The sequence below is a fragment of the Lissotriton vulgaris genome, chromosome 5 (assembly GCF_964263255.1).
Source record: "Lissotriton vulgaris chromosome 5, aLisVul1.2, whole genome shotgun sequence".
NCBI classification, from domain to species: Eukaryota; Metazoa; Chordata; class Amphibia; order Caudata; family Salamandridae; genus Lissotriton; species Lissotriton vulgaris.
In genome coordinates, this window is record NC_141693.1 from 1,076,680,804 (window position 1) to 1,076,697,763 (window position 16,960).

Genomic DNA, 16,960 nt, shown 5'->3' on the forward strand with positions numbered 1-16,960 from the left:
TAGGCACCCCTAAGGAATCTATGTGGACTGGAAGGCTGGAAGTAAATAGCGGTCTTAAGAAGGTGCGGGTGACAGTCGGAGCCAAGGTTTCTCTTCTCTTTCCACTTCCCCTTTCCCCCCCGGCTGGTGTGCTTGCTTTTGAAGCGAGGATACCGGGTGAGGGGTGATTGGGATAAGCATCGGTACTGCCCCTGCAATGAAATTTGGAGCGCCTGACACTGGTATGAGAGCAGTGTCCGATTGGATGCCCTCCAATTGCCTACAATATAATGTGGGCAAAACGGAGGTCATGCTTTTTGGGGATGCCCCTCTCCTGTGGTCTCCTGAATGGTGGCCGTCGGACTTGGGACCAGCCTCATGCCCCAAGCAGGTAGTGAAAAATTTAGGGGTACGGCTTGACCAGTCGCTGCTATTAAAAGAACACACAAATCAGGTAACTGGATCCTGTTTCAGGGTCATCAGATTCCTGAGGCGTGTGTTCCCGTTCCTGGCTGGCAACTATAGGAAAACGCTGGTCCAGACGCTTGTGGTCAGCAGGCTAGATTACTGCAATGGGCTTCTTATATCGGCCAATGAAGCACAACCTAACAGACTACAGGTGGCCCAGAATACGGCAGCCAGATTGGTTCTTAACGCTCCAGCCAGGTCCCTCTCACGCCCTCTCCTGGATAAACTACACTGGCTGCCCATTCGCCAGCGGGTCACGTTTAAAGTATGCTGTGTAATTCATAAATTCCTGTTTGGCTCAGGTCCCAAATATTTGACAGAAAAATGTAATATGTATACACCAGGCCGCTCCCTGCGCTCTAGTAACCAACTGCTGCTCCATGTTCCACGTGTTAAGAGGGCAAGGCAGGGTGGCCGAGCACTGTCCTACAGGGGTCCTACCATGTGGAACGCATTGCCCCCTACTCTGAGGCAAAATACTAATCTCTTAGCCTTTCGGAAGTCCTTAAAGACCTATCTGTTTCTGACAGCCTAAATCCTGCATCTCTATCATGACTCTGTCTGGCTCTCTGGTAAGAACACAAGCGTGGGTATACCCCTCCGGGGGTCGAATTCCTGCGCTATATAAGCATATAAATAAAAATAAATAAATAAATATCTAATACACTTTTAACTTAATTTTGTTATAACATTTTTAATTAATTTAAAAATATTTAGTTACATTTAAATTATTTTAATCCCACGTACTTTAAAAAATCTGACCTAAAGTAAAACAGTTATATTTATTTATTTTGAACAAAGATAATTTAAATTCATGTGTATAGTTAATGTAATTACTTTTAAACGAACAAAGAGCGTACAAAGAGAAGATCCAGCAAGCGAAAGGAGCCTTCTTTACGAAAAAGGTTAGAGAAGCCAGTAATGCCCCCTAGGAGCTTTTTCGAACTGTGGTTTCTCTGGCAGTCCCCAAGACCATAGTGGTACCCCCCAGCCTTCCGCTTTGCGAGAAGCTGGCTACTTTTTTCCGTGAAAAAGTTGAAAACATCTTTTCTCCTTTAGACAGTCAAATAAAAACTCAGGTGGAACTCTCCACTAATAACTCGGAATCCGACAATGGCCTAGAAAAACTTTCTTTCTTCTCTCAAATCAGTAAGAAAGAGGTAATGAGCCGACTTCAAAAGATAAAATCAGGCTCCCTCCATGATCCCTGTCCTACCTCTATCGCCAAACTAGCGCCACTTACTATTGCAGCTGGCCTCACCCCCCTCTTTAATCTCATGCTGGATAGTGGGAAATTTCCCACAAAATGGAAACGAGCCTCCATCTTACCTCTCCTTAAAAAAACTAACTTAGACATAGCCGATTTAAACAACTATCGGCCTATTGCAAGACTGCCCCTTCCAGCCAAAATCATGGAAGGCTTTTTAAATACGCAGTTAAGCATTTTCTTGAGAACAGGACAACATCTGGACCCATCCCAACATGGTTTCCGTGCTGAACATAGCACGGAATCCGCCCTAATTAAATCGGTAGAAGACATTAGAAGAGTGGTGGACGGAGGAGGTAGAGCCGCCCTGATCCTGCTGGACCTTTCCGTGGGCTTCGACACGGTCCATCACAAGTTGTTGGTGGACCCGTTGAGGGCCTGCGGAGTTCAAGATAAGGCGCTGAAGATCCTGCAGGTCTTCCTTTTCAACAGGCTCAGTCAGTGACACTGGGGGATTTTGAATCATGCCCCTTTACACTTCCTTGTGGAGTACCCCAGGGCTCCTCCTTGAGCCCGACCCTTTTTAATGTCTATGTTTCCACTCTAGCTCCGATAATTCAAAACTTCGGTTTCGACCTCACAGCTTATGCGGACGATACCCAGATAGTGGTGTCGCTGCTGCCGGGGGATATAGATAGCACTGCGGATAGATTCAAAAGCTGCATGCGAGAAGTGGGGATTTGGATGGCTCAAAACTGTCTTAAATTGAATTCCTCGAAGACAGAAGTGCTACTCTTTGGCTCCAAAGATAACTTCTGGTCCCCGAGATGGTGGCCTGAAGAAATGGGAACTCCGCCCGCCCCAGTGACCAAGGTGAAAAATCTCGGCATTCTGGTGGACGACACATTTTCTTTTAAACCTCAGATCAATGCCCTGGTGTCCTCCACCCATTTTTGGAGCAAGAGCACAGAAAAACAGTGGTCACCGGTCTAATTCTTTCCCGGCTAGACTACTGTAATAGCCTTATGCTGAACGCCCAAGTTAGCGTATTAAATAAACACCAGACTTTCCAGAATGCCGCCGTACGCCTGATAACAGATACACCCAAGTTCGTATCGGTGGCTCAGGACCTGGCAAAACTTCACTGGTTGCCAGTGCGGAAACGAATTACCTTCAAGGCACTCTGTGTGGTCTTTAAAGCAGTGCACGATCTGGGCCCCAGCTGCATGAAGGAACTTTTCCTCTGGTACAAACCGGCAAGATCTCTTAGATCTAGTCAGCAGACTCTGGTTTCGGTTCCTAGAGTTAAGAAAGCTAGATGGGGAGGCAGGAGCTTCTCCTTAGGAGCCGCAGTAGCCTGGAAGAAGCTTTCCCTCTATATTAGACAATTGCCGGATCTCCTATCCTTTTGAAAGGCACTGAAGACTTGGCTCTTCATCCATTACAGCACCGATCCACACACACCAGCTCATTCTGCTAGCGCCAGGACACCTCCGGGTAACAGTGCGCTCTAGAAATGTAAAAAATAAATAAATAAATAAATAAACATGTATTTTAACTTAAAAAACACTAAAAATACTATTGGTCATATATATGTATAATTCTGATGTACTAAACATAGTAAAACATCTAATCTGAAACTTTATTCTTCCTTATTATCTTCTGGTGATAAAAAACAGAAAAGACCTAGGTGTTGTACTAAAACATACTACAAATGTGCAACTGTGCGAAAACATAACTATATTTAACCCCTTCGATGCTCATGACTGAATAGTTCCGTCATGAGCATCGGTGTCCCTGTGCTCATGACGGAACCATTCCGCCATGAGGCCAGGGGCACAAAATCCCTCTACTGCAGAAAGCAGAGGGATTTCCTTCTCTCCCCCAAAGCCTTGGGAGCTGGGGCAGAGCTTCCCAGCTCCAGAGGCCTCCTCCCGGGTTTCTGTGCAATGACGATCAGTGCACACGTCGTGCTGTCGTCATTGCATAGAAACCAAAATTGAAATGAGTCATTAGACTCATTTCAGTTTCACTTTCTACATGCCCAGGAGGCTATCTCAGTCCCCTGAGCAAGTAGAAAGATGGTAGAGGAATCACTGGAAAGGGAAGAATCTCCAGTGGATCCCTGCTTGGGGTCCACCCCAGGAGAGCGATCCCCAAGCAGGGATCCACCCAACACCAGGGAGAGGGAGCGGCCCCTTGGGCAAGGGCCTTCGCTCCCGCCATATAGAAATGGGCACAATTCAGTCTTTCTGGCCCCCCTGGGGGGCATATGGGGCAGTAGCCCCCAATCTACCGGGGGGGTGGGTGGGGTGCAGAAAGCCCATTAAACACCAGGGATTTTTTTTGTGCACTTTTAGAGGGGGCCAATTCCCACGCCACCATTACAGCCTTTCTGGCCCTTCTGGGGGGCAGAAAGGCTGTAGCAGTAGCCCCCAATCTGCCCTCTGGGGGGCAGAAAGGCCACTAAACGTCAGGAATTTTCTTTGCACCATTTTTTAGGGTGGGGGCTGCCTGAAACGGCAACACTAATGCCCTCACCCCCTGCAACCATTACAGCCTTTCTGCCCCCCCGGGGGGCAGATGGGGCAGTAGCCCCCAATCTGCCCACCCGGGGGGGCAGAAAGCCCACTTGACGCCAGGGATTTTTTTCTGCGCAATTTTTTTAGGGTGGGGCAGCCCAAAATGGGCATGCTAATGCCCTCACTCCCCACCACTATTACAGCCTTTCTGCCCCAATGGGGGGCAGATCAGGGTAGTAGCCTCCAATCTGCCCCCCGGGGAGGCAAAAAGCCCACTAGACGCCAGTGATATTTTGGGGCAAATCTGAATTAGGGTGGGGGCTGCCTAAAATGGGCATGCCAATGCCCCCACACCTCACCCACAAAAATTACACCCTTTCTACCCCCTTGGGGGCAGATGTGGGCATTAGAGCCCAATCTTCCCCCGGGTGGGCATAAAAAACAGTAGACACCAGGGATTTTTTGTCAAATATTAATTAGTGTGGGGGCATGGGCATGTCCGTTTTGGGCAACCCCCACCCTAAGAAAAATTTGCTCAAAAAAATCCATGGTGTCTAGTAGGCCTTCTGCCCCCCTGGGGGGCAGATGGGGGCATCAGCCCCCAATCTACACCCCTGCGGGGGCAAAAAGCCCACTGGTCACCAGGGATTTTCTTTGGGCAAATTTGAAATAGGGTGAAGGCTGCCCAAAAAGGGCATGCCCATGTCCCCGCCCCCCCCAAAAAAAAAATTACAGCCTTCTTGCCCCCCTGGGGGCAAATGGGGCAGTAGCCTCCAATCTGCCTCAGGGGGAAAAAGCCCACTAGGCACCATGGATTTTTTTGGGCAAATTTTGATTAGGGTGGAGGCTGCCCAAAACGGGCATGCCAATGCCCCCACCCCCAACCCACAACAATTACAGCCTTTCTGCCCCTCGGGGGGAGATAGGGCAGTAGCCCCCAATCTGCCCCTCGGAGGGGAAGAAGCTCACCAGACGCCAATGATTACGCTGGCTTTTTTATGTGTGGGGGTGGGGTTCTGGGCATATCCTCCAGGGTGGCAGAAAGCCAAATAGGCACACATTTGTTTTTAGCAAAAAAGCCTACCTGTGGATTTTGGCCCTAGCACAGCAGGCACATAGGGAAACCTAGCAACCCTGTACATTTTTGAAAACTAGACAGCCAGGGGAATCCAGGAAGGGGTGAATTGATTGGCTCTCACCAGGTTATGTTACCCAGAATCCCTTGCAAACCTTTAAATGTGTCAAAACATATTTTCCTCACATTTCTGTGGTGGAAAGTTCTGGAATCTGCGTGGATCCACGTTTTTAGGTTTGCAAGGGTTTCTGGGTAACAAAACCTGGTGAGAAGCATTCAAGTCACCCCTGGGTGTCTAGGTTTAAAAAATGTATAGGTTTGCTGGGTTTTCCTAGGTGCCGGCAGAGCTAGGGTTAAAAAACTACAGCTAGGCACTTTGCCAAAAAAGGGTCATTTTTCACTGTGAAATTGTGGTGTGTCCACGTTGCTTTTTTTGCCTTTTCCTGTTGTGGGCACTGGGCCTACCCACACAAGTGAGGTACCGTTTTTCTCGGAAAACTTTGGGAAACGCGGGGTGAGTGATATTCCAGAACTTTCCACCACAGAAATGTGAAGAAAATTAGTCTTTTTTTTGACAATTTTTTAGGTTTGCAAGGGATTCTGGGTAACAGAACCTGGTGAGAGTCAGTCAAGTCACCCCATCCTGGATTCCCCTCAGTGTCTAGTTTTGAAAAAAGGTATAGGTTTCCCTAGGTGCCGGCAGAGCTAGGGTTAAAAAACTACAGCTAAGCACTTTGCAACAATAGGGTCATTTTTCATTGTAAAATTGTTGTGTGTTCACATTGCGTTTTGAGCCATTTCCTGTTGTGGGCACTACCATTTTTATTGGGATACATAGGGTAATTCAAATTTGTAAAACAAATGTTATTACCTATTGACATTTTTGCCTTCCAAATTAAAGACAATGTGTAAAAAAGAAGTCATTTTGAAAAATGACCGATAATTCTTATGCTAGTATGAGTAATCCCAATTTTGGAAATTTGGAAATATCCACACTTTCTAAACTCTATATTTTGTTCCCATTTAAGAAATACATAGGTGTCTTTCATACCGATTTTTCCATGTCTACATTTTACAAGAATAATTGCTATATACCCAGTACATAATAAAAAACCCTTGCAAGTCGCTGCTTAGTTAAATTTTTGTCTCTAACCAAGAAATAGCGATAATTATCGCTATTGCTTGGTAATATGCCCCCCAGACACGAAAATAGCTTTGCTGGCGGAATGGGTGCAAAATATTATGGAATGCTCCATGAATTTGATGAGGATCCTTACAAAACGTGCCCAAATAGACCTGGATGAAATTATTAAAATATACAAGACTTGTAAAAACAAATCAATGCCTCAGCTAACAAAGAAGACGTAATTAAAATGCACAATGATATTTAGTCATGTCTAGAGAAATATGAAACTTAAATTCAGCAACGTAAGCTAAGAAAATTTAAAAGTGATGAGGCGACTATACATATATGGAAGGATACTAACTTTATCCAAAAGATTCGATGCCATTCAAAGGAATAACCAAACCAATAAATATAGAAACACAGGTGAACCTCTAAGCGAATCGGACATACGTTTGGAAGAACAAACTATGACAGCCAACTTTCTTTAGACAAACTGGGAATAATACACATCGACCAATCAATACAAAGAGGAAAAGGAAGTGGGAGAGGGACATACCAAGGACGTGGCAAAGGCAGAGGCAGAGGAGAAACCTAACCCTCTCAAGAACAATAAAAACAAGACGAGGTAAACGGAATGAGAAAATATCCTCTGTGCAGTTTGAGGAAGTGATAGAAAAAATACTTATTGAGAACTTATCAAAGTACAACTTATCACATGAAGAAACAACGTTATTAAACAAGGGTTTGTCCTTCTGCCCGGAAAATCATTTTGATTACACCCAAATGAAAATAGATTTATACGAATATGTAAGGAAAGTAAAGCTTTACATGTCCAACACGACCATTGCAAAGTACTAGAAAGGAGGCGAGTGCCCTGACATTAGACCAGATACCAGATTTGTAGAATATTTTGGAACTAATGCTCAATTTAGATGAAGGTAAAGTCACAGAACAAGAAATAGTCCACGACTTAAAAGTAGAAACCACCAAACACCCCTCCACTAACTTAAAGAGAAAATCAAGGTTATGCCCAGCTATGTCACCTGGCAATAAATTTGACCTTTTCTCAGATGCAATCATGGAGGTTATAGATAAAATGGAAAAAGACACACATCCTAAACGAAGAGAAAATTCAACTTGTTAAGAACGGACAGTGTTGAAAGATCTAATGGATAATAAAACACTGGTGATTAAGCCTGCTGACAAAGGCGGAAATTTTGCGATACAGGACAATCAGCCCGATTCATCATCGGCATGTTTTGCGAGTCTGTAATAGCGAATAATAAGGAATCGCTATTACAGACTCGCAAAACGGGATTCATGTAGGAATCACAAAATAAATTGCGATTCCTACACATTCCTTATTTGCGATTAGCAAATTGCTAATCGCAAATAAGGAATAACTCCCCATTCATTCCTAAAGGCCCATAGGAATGAATGGGGAGTATTCCTTATTTGCGATTAGCAATTAGCTAATCGCAAATATGATAGCGATTTCAAGGGTCCCAGGGGTGTCTAAAGGACACCCTGTAGCACCCCTGAAATGCAAATATACACAGGTGTTGTGCACACACATGTCCAAAGGACATGTGTGTGTGTAACATGCAACAGAGAAAAATGCACTAAAGTGCTTTTTTTCTATTTTTTCGCTATTTACCACAAAGTCAGACTTCGTGGTAAATAGCGACCAAATATTGCGAATTCACAATTTCAAATTGGTTAATGAATTGCATTTAAGGAATCTCTAATAGAGATTCCTTAAATCCAATTCCTCGCAAATATGCGATTTCGCAAATAGCGATTTTTGCATTTGGGATGATGAATCCCAAATGCAAATATTGCAATTGCAAAGGGCCAGATTCTCAGAATCTGGCCCTTTGTGAGCGCAATTTGGCTTGATGAATCTAGCCGATAGAAGCATACAAAAATGAGGCATATAGGCTACTAAACAATACTTCTAAATACACCAAGCTTCAAAAGAATCCCATCAATGAAATGACAATATAGCTCAATGTGAAATTAAAATCCTCGCATCAAGCAAACCTACTGGATCTAGATGAACTGCAGTTTTTCACCAATGATTTGCCAACAACACCGACAATGTATTTTTCCCCAAAAATACACAAGTCTTTGAAACAGCCACCAGGGAGACCAATTGTCTCTTCTTGTAACTCTCTTTATGAGAACATTTAGGAATATGTTGACCATGTCTTAGCCCCCATCGCACAAAGTTTGAATTCCTATATATGCAACACTGGAGACTTTTTAAGAATCTTGACTGGAATAAACTGGAATCTATATTACATCATGGCTACAATTGACGTGGTCTCACTCTATACATCAATTCAGCACAATAAAGGTTTAAAGGCATGTGCTTAATTTTTACAACAACAAAACATATCAGAATTGGTGCACACAAAAATGCTGTTGTCAATGATAGAACTATGTTTTGAAAAACAAAAATGTTTTCTTCAATCATGACCTATACCGACAAGAATGTGGTACTTCCATGGGCATTTCTTTTTCACCCAACTACGTGAACATCGTAAAGGGATGGTGGGAAAAGGCAAAAAGCCCACTGGTCACCAGGGATTTTCTTTGGGCAAATTTGAAATAGGGTGAAGGCTGCCCAAAAAGGGCATGCCCATGTCCCCGCCCCCCAAAAAAAATAAATTACAGCCTTCTTGCCCCCCTGGGGGCAAATGGGGCAGTAGCCTCCAATCTGCCCCAGGGGGAAAAAGCCCACTAGGCACCATGGATTTTTTTGGGCAAATTTTGATTAGGGTGGAGGCTGCCCAAAACGGGCATGCCAATGCCCCCACCCCCAACCCACAACAATTACAGCCTTTCTGCCCCTCGGGGGGGAGATAGGGCAGTAGCCCCCAATCTGCCCCTCGGAGGGGAAGAAGCTCACCAGACGCCAATGATTACGCTGGCTTTTTTATGTGTGGGGGTGGGGTTCTGGGCATATCCTCCAGGGTGGTAGAAAGCCAAATAGGCACACATTTGTTTTTAGCAAAAAAGCCTACCTGTGGATTTTGGCCCTAGCACAGCAGGCACATAGGGAAACCTAGCAACCCTGTACATTTTTGAAAACTAGACAGCCAGGGGAATCCAGGAAGGGGTGAATTGATTGGCTCTCACCAGGTTATGTTACCCAGAATCCCTTGCAAACCTTTAAATGTGTCAAAACATATTTTCCTCACATTTCTGTGGTGGCAAGTTCTGGAATCTGCGTGGATCCACGTTTTTAGGTTTGCAAGGGTTTCTGGGTAACAAAACCTGGTGAGAAGCATTCAAGTCACCCCTGGGTGTCTAGGTTTAAAAAATGTATAGGTTTGCTGGGTTTTCCTAGGTGCCGGCAGAGCTAGGGTTAAAAAACTACAGCTAGGCACTTTGCCAAAAAAGGGTCATTTTTCACTGTGAAATTGTGGTGTGTCCATGTTGCTTTTTTTGCCTTTTCCTGTTGTGGGCACTGGGCCTACCCACACAAGTGAGGTACCGTTTTTCTCGGAAAACTTTGGGAAACGCGGGGTGAGTGATATTCCAGAACTTTCCACCACAGAAATGTGAAGAAAATTAGTCTTTTTTTTGACAATTTTTTAGGTTTGCAAGGGATTCTGGGTAACAGAACCTGGTGAGAGTCAGTCAAGTCACCCCATCCTGGATTCCCCTCAGTGTCTAGTTTTGAAAAAAGGTATAGGTTTCCCTAGGTGCCGGCAGAGCTAGGGTTAAAAAACTACAGCTAAGCACTTTGCAACAATAGGGTAATTTGTCATTGTAAAATTGTTGTGTGTTCACATTGCGTTTTGAGCCATTTCCTGTTGTGGGCACTACCATTTTTATTGGGATACATAGGGTAATTCAAATTTGTAAAACAAATGTTATTACCTATTGACATTTTTGCCTTCCAAATTAAAGACAATGTGTAAAAAAGAAGTCATTTTGAAAAATGACCGATAATTCTTATGCTAGTATGAGTAATCCCAATTTTGGAAATTTGGAAATATCCACACTTTCTAAACTCTATATTTTGTTCCCATTTAAGAAATACATAGGTGTCTTTCATACCGATTTTTCCATGTCTACATTTTACAAGAATAATTGCTATATACCCAGTACATAATAAAAAACCCTTGCAAGTCGCTGCTTAGTTAAATTTTTGTCTCTAACCAAGCAATAGCGATAATTATCGCTATTGCTTGGTAATATGCCCCCCAGACACGAAAATAGCTTTGCTGGCGGAATGGGTGCAAAATAATATGGAATGCTCCATGAATTTGATGAGGATCCTTACAAAACGTGCCCAAATAGACCTGGATGAAATTATTAAAATATACAAGACTTGTAAAAACAAATCAATGCCTCAGCTAACAAAGAAGACGTAATTAAAATGCACAATGATATTTAGTCATGTCTAGAGAAATATGAAACTTAAATTCAGCAACGTAAGCTAAGAAAATTTAAAAGTGATGAGGCGACTATACATATATGGAAGGATACTAACTTTATCCAAAAGATTCGATGCCATTCAAAGGAATAACCAAACCAATAAATATAGAAACACAGGTGAACCTCTAAGCGAATCGGACATACGTTTGGAAGAACAAACTATGACAGCCAACTTTCTTTAGACAAACTGGGAATAATACACATCGACCAATCAATACAAAGAGGAAAAGGAAGTGGGAGAGGGACATACCAAGGACGTGGCAAAGGCAGAGGCAGAGGAGAAACCTAACCCTCTCAAGAACAATAAAAACAAGACGAGGTAAACGGAATGAGAAAATATCCTCTGTGCAGTTTGAGGAAGTGATAGAAAAAATACTTATTGAGAACTTATCAAAGTACAACTTATCACATGAAGAAACAACGTTATTAAACAAGGGTTTGTCCTTCTGCCCGGAAAATCATTTTGATTACACCCAAATGAAAATAGATTTATACGAATATGTAAGGAAAGTAAAGCTTTACATGTCCAACACGACCATTGCAAAGTACTAGAAAGGAGGCGAGTGCCCTGACATTAGACCAGATACCAGATTTGTAGAATATTTTGGAACTAATGCTCAATTTAGATGAAGGTAAAGTCACAGAACAAGAAATAGTCCACGACTTAAAAGTAGAAACCACCAAACACCCCTCCACTAACTTAAAGAGAAAATCAAGGTTATGCCCAGCTATGTCACCTGGCAATAAATTTGACCTTTTCTCAGATGCCATCATGGAGGTTATAGATAAAATGGAAAAAGACACACATCCTAAACGAAGAGAAAATTCAACTTGTTAAGAACGGACAGTGTTGAAAGATCTAATGGATAATAAAACACTGGTGATTAAGCCTGCTGACAAAGGCGGAAATATTGCGATACAGGACAATCAGCCCGATTCATCATCGGCATGTTTTGCGAGTCTGTAATAGCGAATAATAAGGAATCGCTATTACAGACTCGCAAAACGGGATTCATGTAGGAATCGCAAAATAAATTGCGATTCCTACACATTCCTTATTTGCGATTAGCAAATTGCTAATCGCAAATAAGGAATAACTCCCCATTCATTCCTAAAGGCCCATAGGAATGAATGGGGAGTATTCCTTATTTGCGATTAGCAATTAGCTAATCGCAAATATGATAGCGATTTCAAGGCTCCCAGGGGTGTCTAAAGGACACCCTGTAGCACCCCTGAAATGCAAATATACACAGGTGTTGTGCACACACATGTCCAAAGGACATGTGTGTGTGTAACATGCAACAGAGAAAAATGCACTAAAGTGCTTTTTTTCTATTTTTTCGCTATTTACCACAAAGTCAGACTTCCTGGTAAATAGCGACCAAATATTGCGAATTCGCAATTTCAAATTGGTTAATGAATTGCATTTAAGGAATCTCTAATAGAGATTCCTTAAATCCAATTCCTCGCAAATATGCGATTTCGCAAATAGCGATTTTTGCATTTGGGATGATGAATCCCAAATGCAAAAATTGCACTCGCAAAGGGCCAGATTCTCAGAATCTGGCCCTTTGTGAGCGCAATTTGGCTTGATGAATCTAGCCGATAGAAGCATACAAAAATGAGGCATATAGGCTACTAAACAATACTTCTAAATACACCAAGCTTCAAAAGAATCCCATCAATGAAATGACAATATAGCTCAATGTGAAATTAAAATCCTCGCATCAAGCAAACCTACTGGATCTAGATGAACTGCAGTTTTTCACCAATGATTTGCCAACAACACCGACAATGTATTTTTCCCCAAAAATACACAAGTCTTTGAAACAGCCACCAGGGAGACCAATTGTCTCTTCTTGTAACTCTCTTTATGAGAACATTTAGGAATATGTTGACCATGTCTTAGCCCCCATCGCACAAAGTTTGAATTCCTATATATGCAACACTGGAGACTTTTTAAGAATCTTGACTGGAATAAACTGGAATCTATATTACATCATGGCTACAATTGACGTGGTCTCACTCTATACATCAATTCAGCACAATAAAGGTTTAAAGGCATGTGCTTAATTTTTACAACAACAAAACATATCAGAATTGGTGCACACAAAAATGCTGTTGTCAATGATAGAACTATGTTTTGAAAAACAAAAATGTTTTCTTCAATCATGACCTATACCGACAAGAATGTGGTACTTCCATGGGCATTTCTTTTTCACCCAACTACGTGAACATCGTAAAGGGATGGTGGGAAAAGGAGATAGCCTGGAATACACAAAATCAAGACCATGTGAACAGTATAATTTTATGGGTCAGATTTACTGATGACTTGTTTATCATCTGGAACTGCTCAGAAAGAGATTTTATGGAATACTTTAACACATTGAATAACAACACCTTAGTCTTAAGTTTCACATGTAACACAAATGCACAAGGCACTGCATTTCTTGACACCTGCATATACATTCAGGGGGGGCAAATTCACTCCACCTTATACCCTAAAGAAACAGTGGCAAACAGCATATTACATGGGAGAGGTTTTCATCCCAAGCCTCTTCTGGAGAGCATTCCCTATGGAGAATTCTCAAGAATGAAACAATTGCTCAAAGGAAAATGATGCTAGAGAAAGAATACAAGAAACATTATTAAGTCTAAGATCACAAGGATATAATGAAACCACATTACGTGAGGGCAGACAAAAATACAAAAGAAAACGAGAACAAAACTGGCAGCAGTAAGGCTATAATTAGCAACACAGTTAATCCAACCATAAGAAGCCCACTGGGAACACTTCGCAGCATTACCCCCTCCCAAGGAAGATTACTATACACTCCAAACCAACCTTTTCTTCCATTTGTTAGCGGCCGGCCACGGTCGCGGGTTTGCACATCCGCGGACAAACTGCGGGTCCACGGCTGCCTCATTTGGGCAGCTTGTTGTGGTACAGGAGGTGCCTTTACTTGCGGGGTGCTTGCGGGGACATTGGCAATCCCTTTAAAACTTTTTTTGCATGCGAATGGCGGTGTCGACCCACTTGGGTTTTATCGAACCACCAGTCCCAGAAAGCATTGCTTCAGGTTTTACACCTGTGCATAATCACTGAGGGTATTTACTGGTGCCTGCAGCTGCCGTCATGTCACATGTGCTGCCACTGAAGAGGGCGTTGGCCCGAAACGCGTCTGGCAGGAAAGGGACTCTGTTCGCAGCTCGCGCCCTTGCGCTGGCATTAATTCCTACCTGTAAGTGCATTCCCACCTAGGTGGCAACCTTTTCTTCCATTTGTTAGCGGCCGGCCACGGCCGCGGGTTTGCACATCCGCGGGCAAACTGCGGGTCCACGGCTGCCTCATTTGGGCAGCTTGTTGTGGTACAGGAGGTGCCTTTACTTGCGGGGTGCTTGCGGGGACATTGGCAATCCCTTTAAAACTTTTTTTGCATGCGAATGGCGGCGGCGACCCACTTGGGTTTTATCGAACCACCAGTCCCAGAAAGCATTGCTTCAGGTTTTACACCTGTGCATAATCACTGAGGGTATTTACTGGTGCCTGCAGCTGCCGTCATGTCACATGTGCTGCCACTGAAGAGGGCGTTGGCCCGAAACGCGTCTGGCAGGAAAGGGACTCTGTTCGCAGCTCGCGCCCTTGCGCTGGCATTAATTCCTACCTGTAAGTGCATTCCCACCTAGGTGGCAACCTTTTCTTCCATTTGTTAGCGGCCGGCCACGGTCGCAGGTTTGCACATCCGCGGACAAACTGCGGGTCCACGGCTGCCTCATTTGGGCAGCTTGTTGTGGTACAGGAGGTGCCTTTACTTGCGGCTTGCTTGCGGGGACATTGGCAATCCCTTTAAAACTTTTTTTGCATGCGAATGGCGGCGGCGACCCACTTGGGTTTTATCGAACCACCAGTCCCAGAAAGCATTGCTTCAGGTTTTACACCTGTGCATAATCACTGAGGGTATTTACTGGTGCCTGCAGCTGCCGTCATGTCACATGTGCTGCCACTGAAGAGGGCGTTGGCCCGAAACGCGTCTGGCAGGAAAGGGACTCTGTTCGCAGCTCGCGCCCTTGCGCTGGCATTAATTCCTACCTGTAAGTGCATTCCCACCTAGGTGGCAACCTTTTCTTCCATTTGTTAGCGGCCGGCCACGGTCGCGGGTTTGCACATCCGCGGACAAACTGCGGGTCCACGGCTGCCTCATTTGGGCAACTTGTTGTGGTACAGGAGGTGCCTTTACTTGCGGGGTGCTTGCGGGGACATTGGCAATCCCTTTAAAACTTTTTTTGCATGCGAAAGGCGGCGGCGACCCACTTGGGTTTTATCGAACCACCAGTCCCAGAAAGCATTGCTTCAGGTTTTACACCTGTGCATAATCACTGAGGGTATTTACTGGTGCCTGCAGCTGCCGTCATGTCACATGTGCTGCCACTGAAGAGGGCGTTGGCCCGAAACGCGTCTGGCAGGAAAGGGACTCTGTTCGCAGCTCGCGCCCTTGCGCTGGCATTAATTCCTACCTGTAAGTGCATTCCCACCTAGGTGGCAACCTTTTCTTCCATTTGTTAGCGGCCGGCCACGGTCGCGGGTTTGCACATCCGCGGACAAACTGCGGGTCCACGGCTGCCTCATTTGGGCAGCTTGTTGTGGTACAGGAGGTGCCTTTACTTGCGGGGTGCTTGCGGGGACATTGGCAATCCCTTTAAAACTTTTTTTGCATGCGAATGGCGGCGGCGACCCACTTGGGTTTTATCGAACCACCAGTCCCAGAAAGCATTGCTTCAGGTTTTACACCTGTGCATAATCACTGAGGGTATTTACTGGTGCCTGCAGCTGCCGTCATGTCACATGTACTGCCACTGAAGAGGGCGTTGGCCCGAAACGCGTCTGGCAGGAAAGGGACTCTGTTCGCAGCTCGCGCCCTTGCGCTGGCATTAATTCCTACCTGTAAGTGCATTCCCACCTAGGTGGCAACCTTTTCTTCCATTTGTTAGCGGCCGGCCACGGTCGCGGGTTTGCACATCCGCGGACAAACTGCGGGTCCACGGCTGCCTCATTTGGGCAGCTTGTTGTGGTACAGGAGGTGCCTAAACTTGCGGGGTGCTTGCGGGGACATTGGCAATCCCTTTAAAACTTTTTTTGCATGCGAATGGCGGCGGCGACCCACTTGGGTTTTATCGAACCACCAGTCCCAGAAAGCATTGCTTCAGGTTTTACACCTGTGCATAATCACTGAGGGTATTTACTGGTGCCTGCAGCTGCCGTCATGTCACATGTGCTGCCACTGAAGAGGGCGTTGGCCCGAAACGCGTCTGGCAGGAAAGGGACTCTGTTCGCAGCTCGCGCCCTTACGCTGGCATTAATTCCTACCTGTAAGTGCATTCCCACCTAGGTGGCAACCTTTTCTTCCATTTGTTAGCGGCCGGCCACGGTCGCGGGTTTGCACATCCGCGGACAAACTGCGGGTCCACGGCTGCCTCATTTGGGCAGCTTGTTGTGGTACAGGAGGTGCCTTTACTTGCGGGGTGCTTGCGGGGACATTGGCAATCCCTTTAAAACTTTTTTTGCATGCGAATGGCGGCGGCGACCCACTTGGGTTTTATCGAACCACCAGTCCCAGAAAGCATTGCTTCAGGTTTTACACCTGTGCATAATCACTGAGGGTATTTACTGGTGCCTGCAGCTGCCGTCATGTCACATGTGCTGCCACTGAAGAGGGCGTTGGCCCGAAACGCGTCTGGCAGGAAAGGGACTCTGTTCGCAGCTCGCGCCCTTGCGCTGGCATTAATTCCTACCTGTAAGTGCATTCCCACCTAGGTGGCAACCTTTTCTTCCATTTGTTAGCGGCCGGCCACGGTCGCGGGTTTGCACATCCGCGGACAAACTGCGGGTCCACGGCTGCCTCATTTGGGCAGCTTGTTGTGGTACAGGAGGTGCCTTTACTTGCGGGGTGCTTGCGGGGACATTGGCAATCCCTTTAAAACTTTTTTTGCATGCGAATGGCGGCGGCGACCCACTTGGGTTTTATTGAACCACCAGTCCCAGAAAGCATTGCTTCAGGTTTTACACCTGTGCATAATCACTGAGGGTATTTACTGGTGCCTGCAGCTGCCGTCATGTCACATGTGCTGCCACT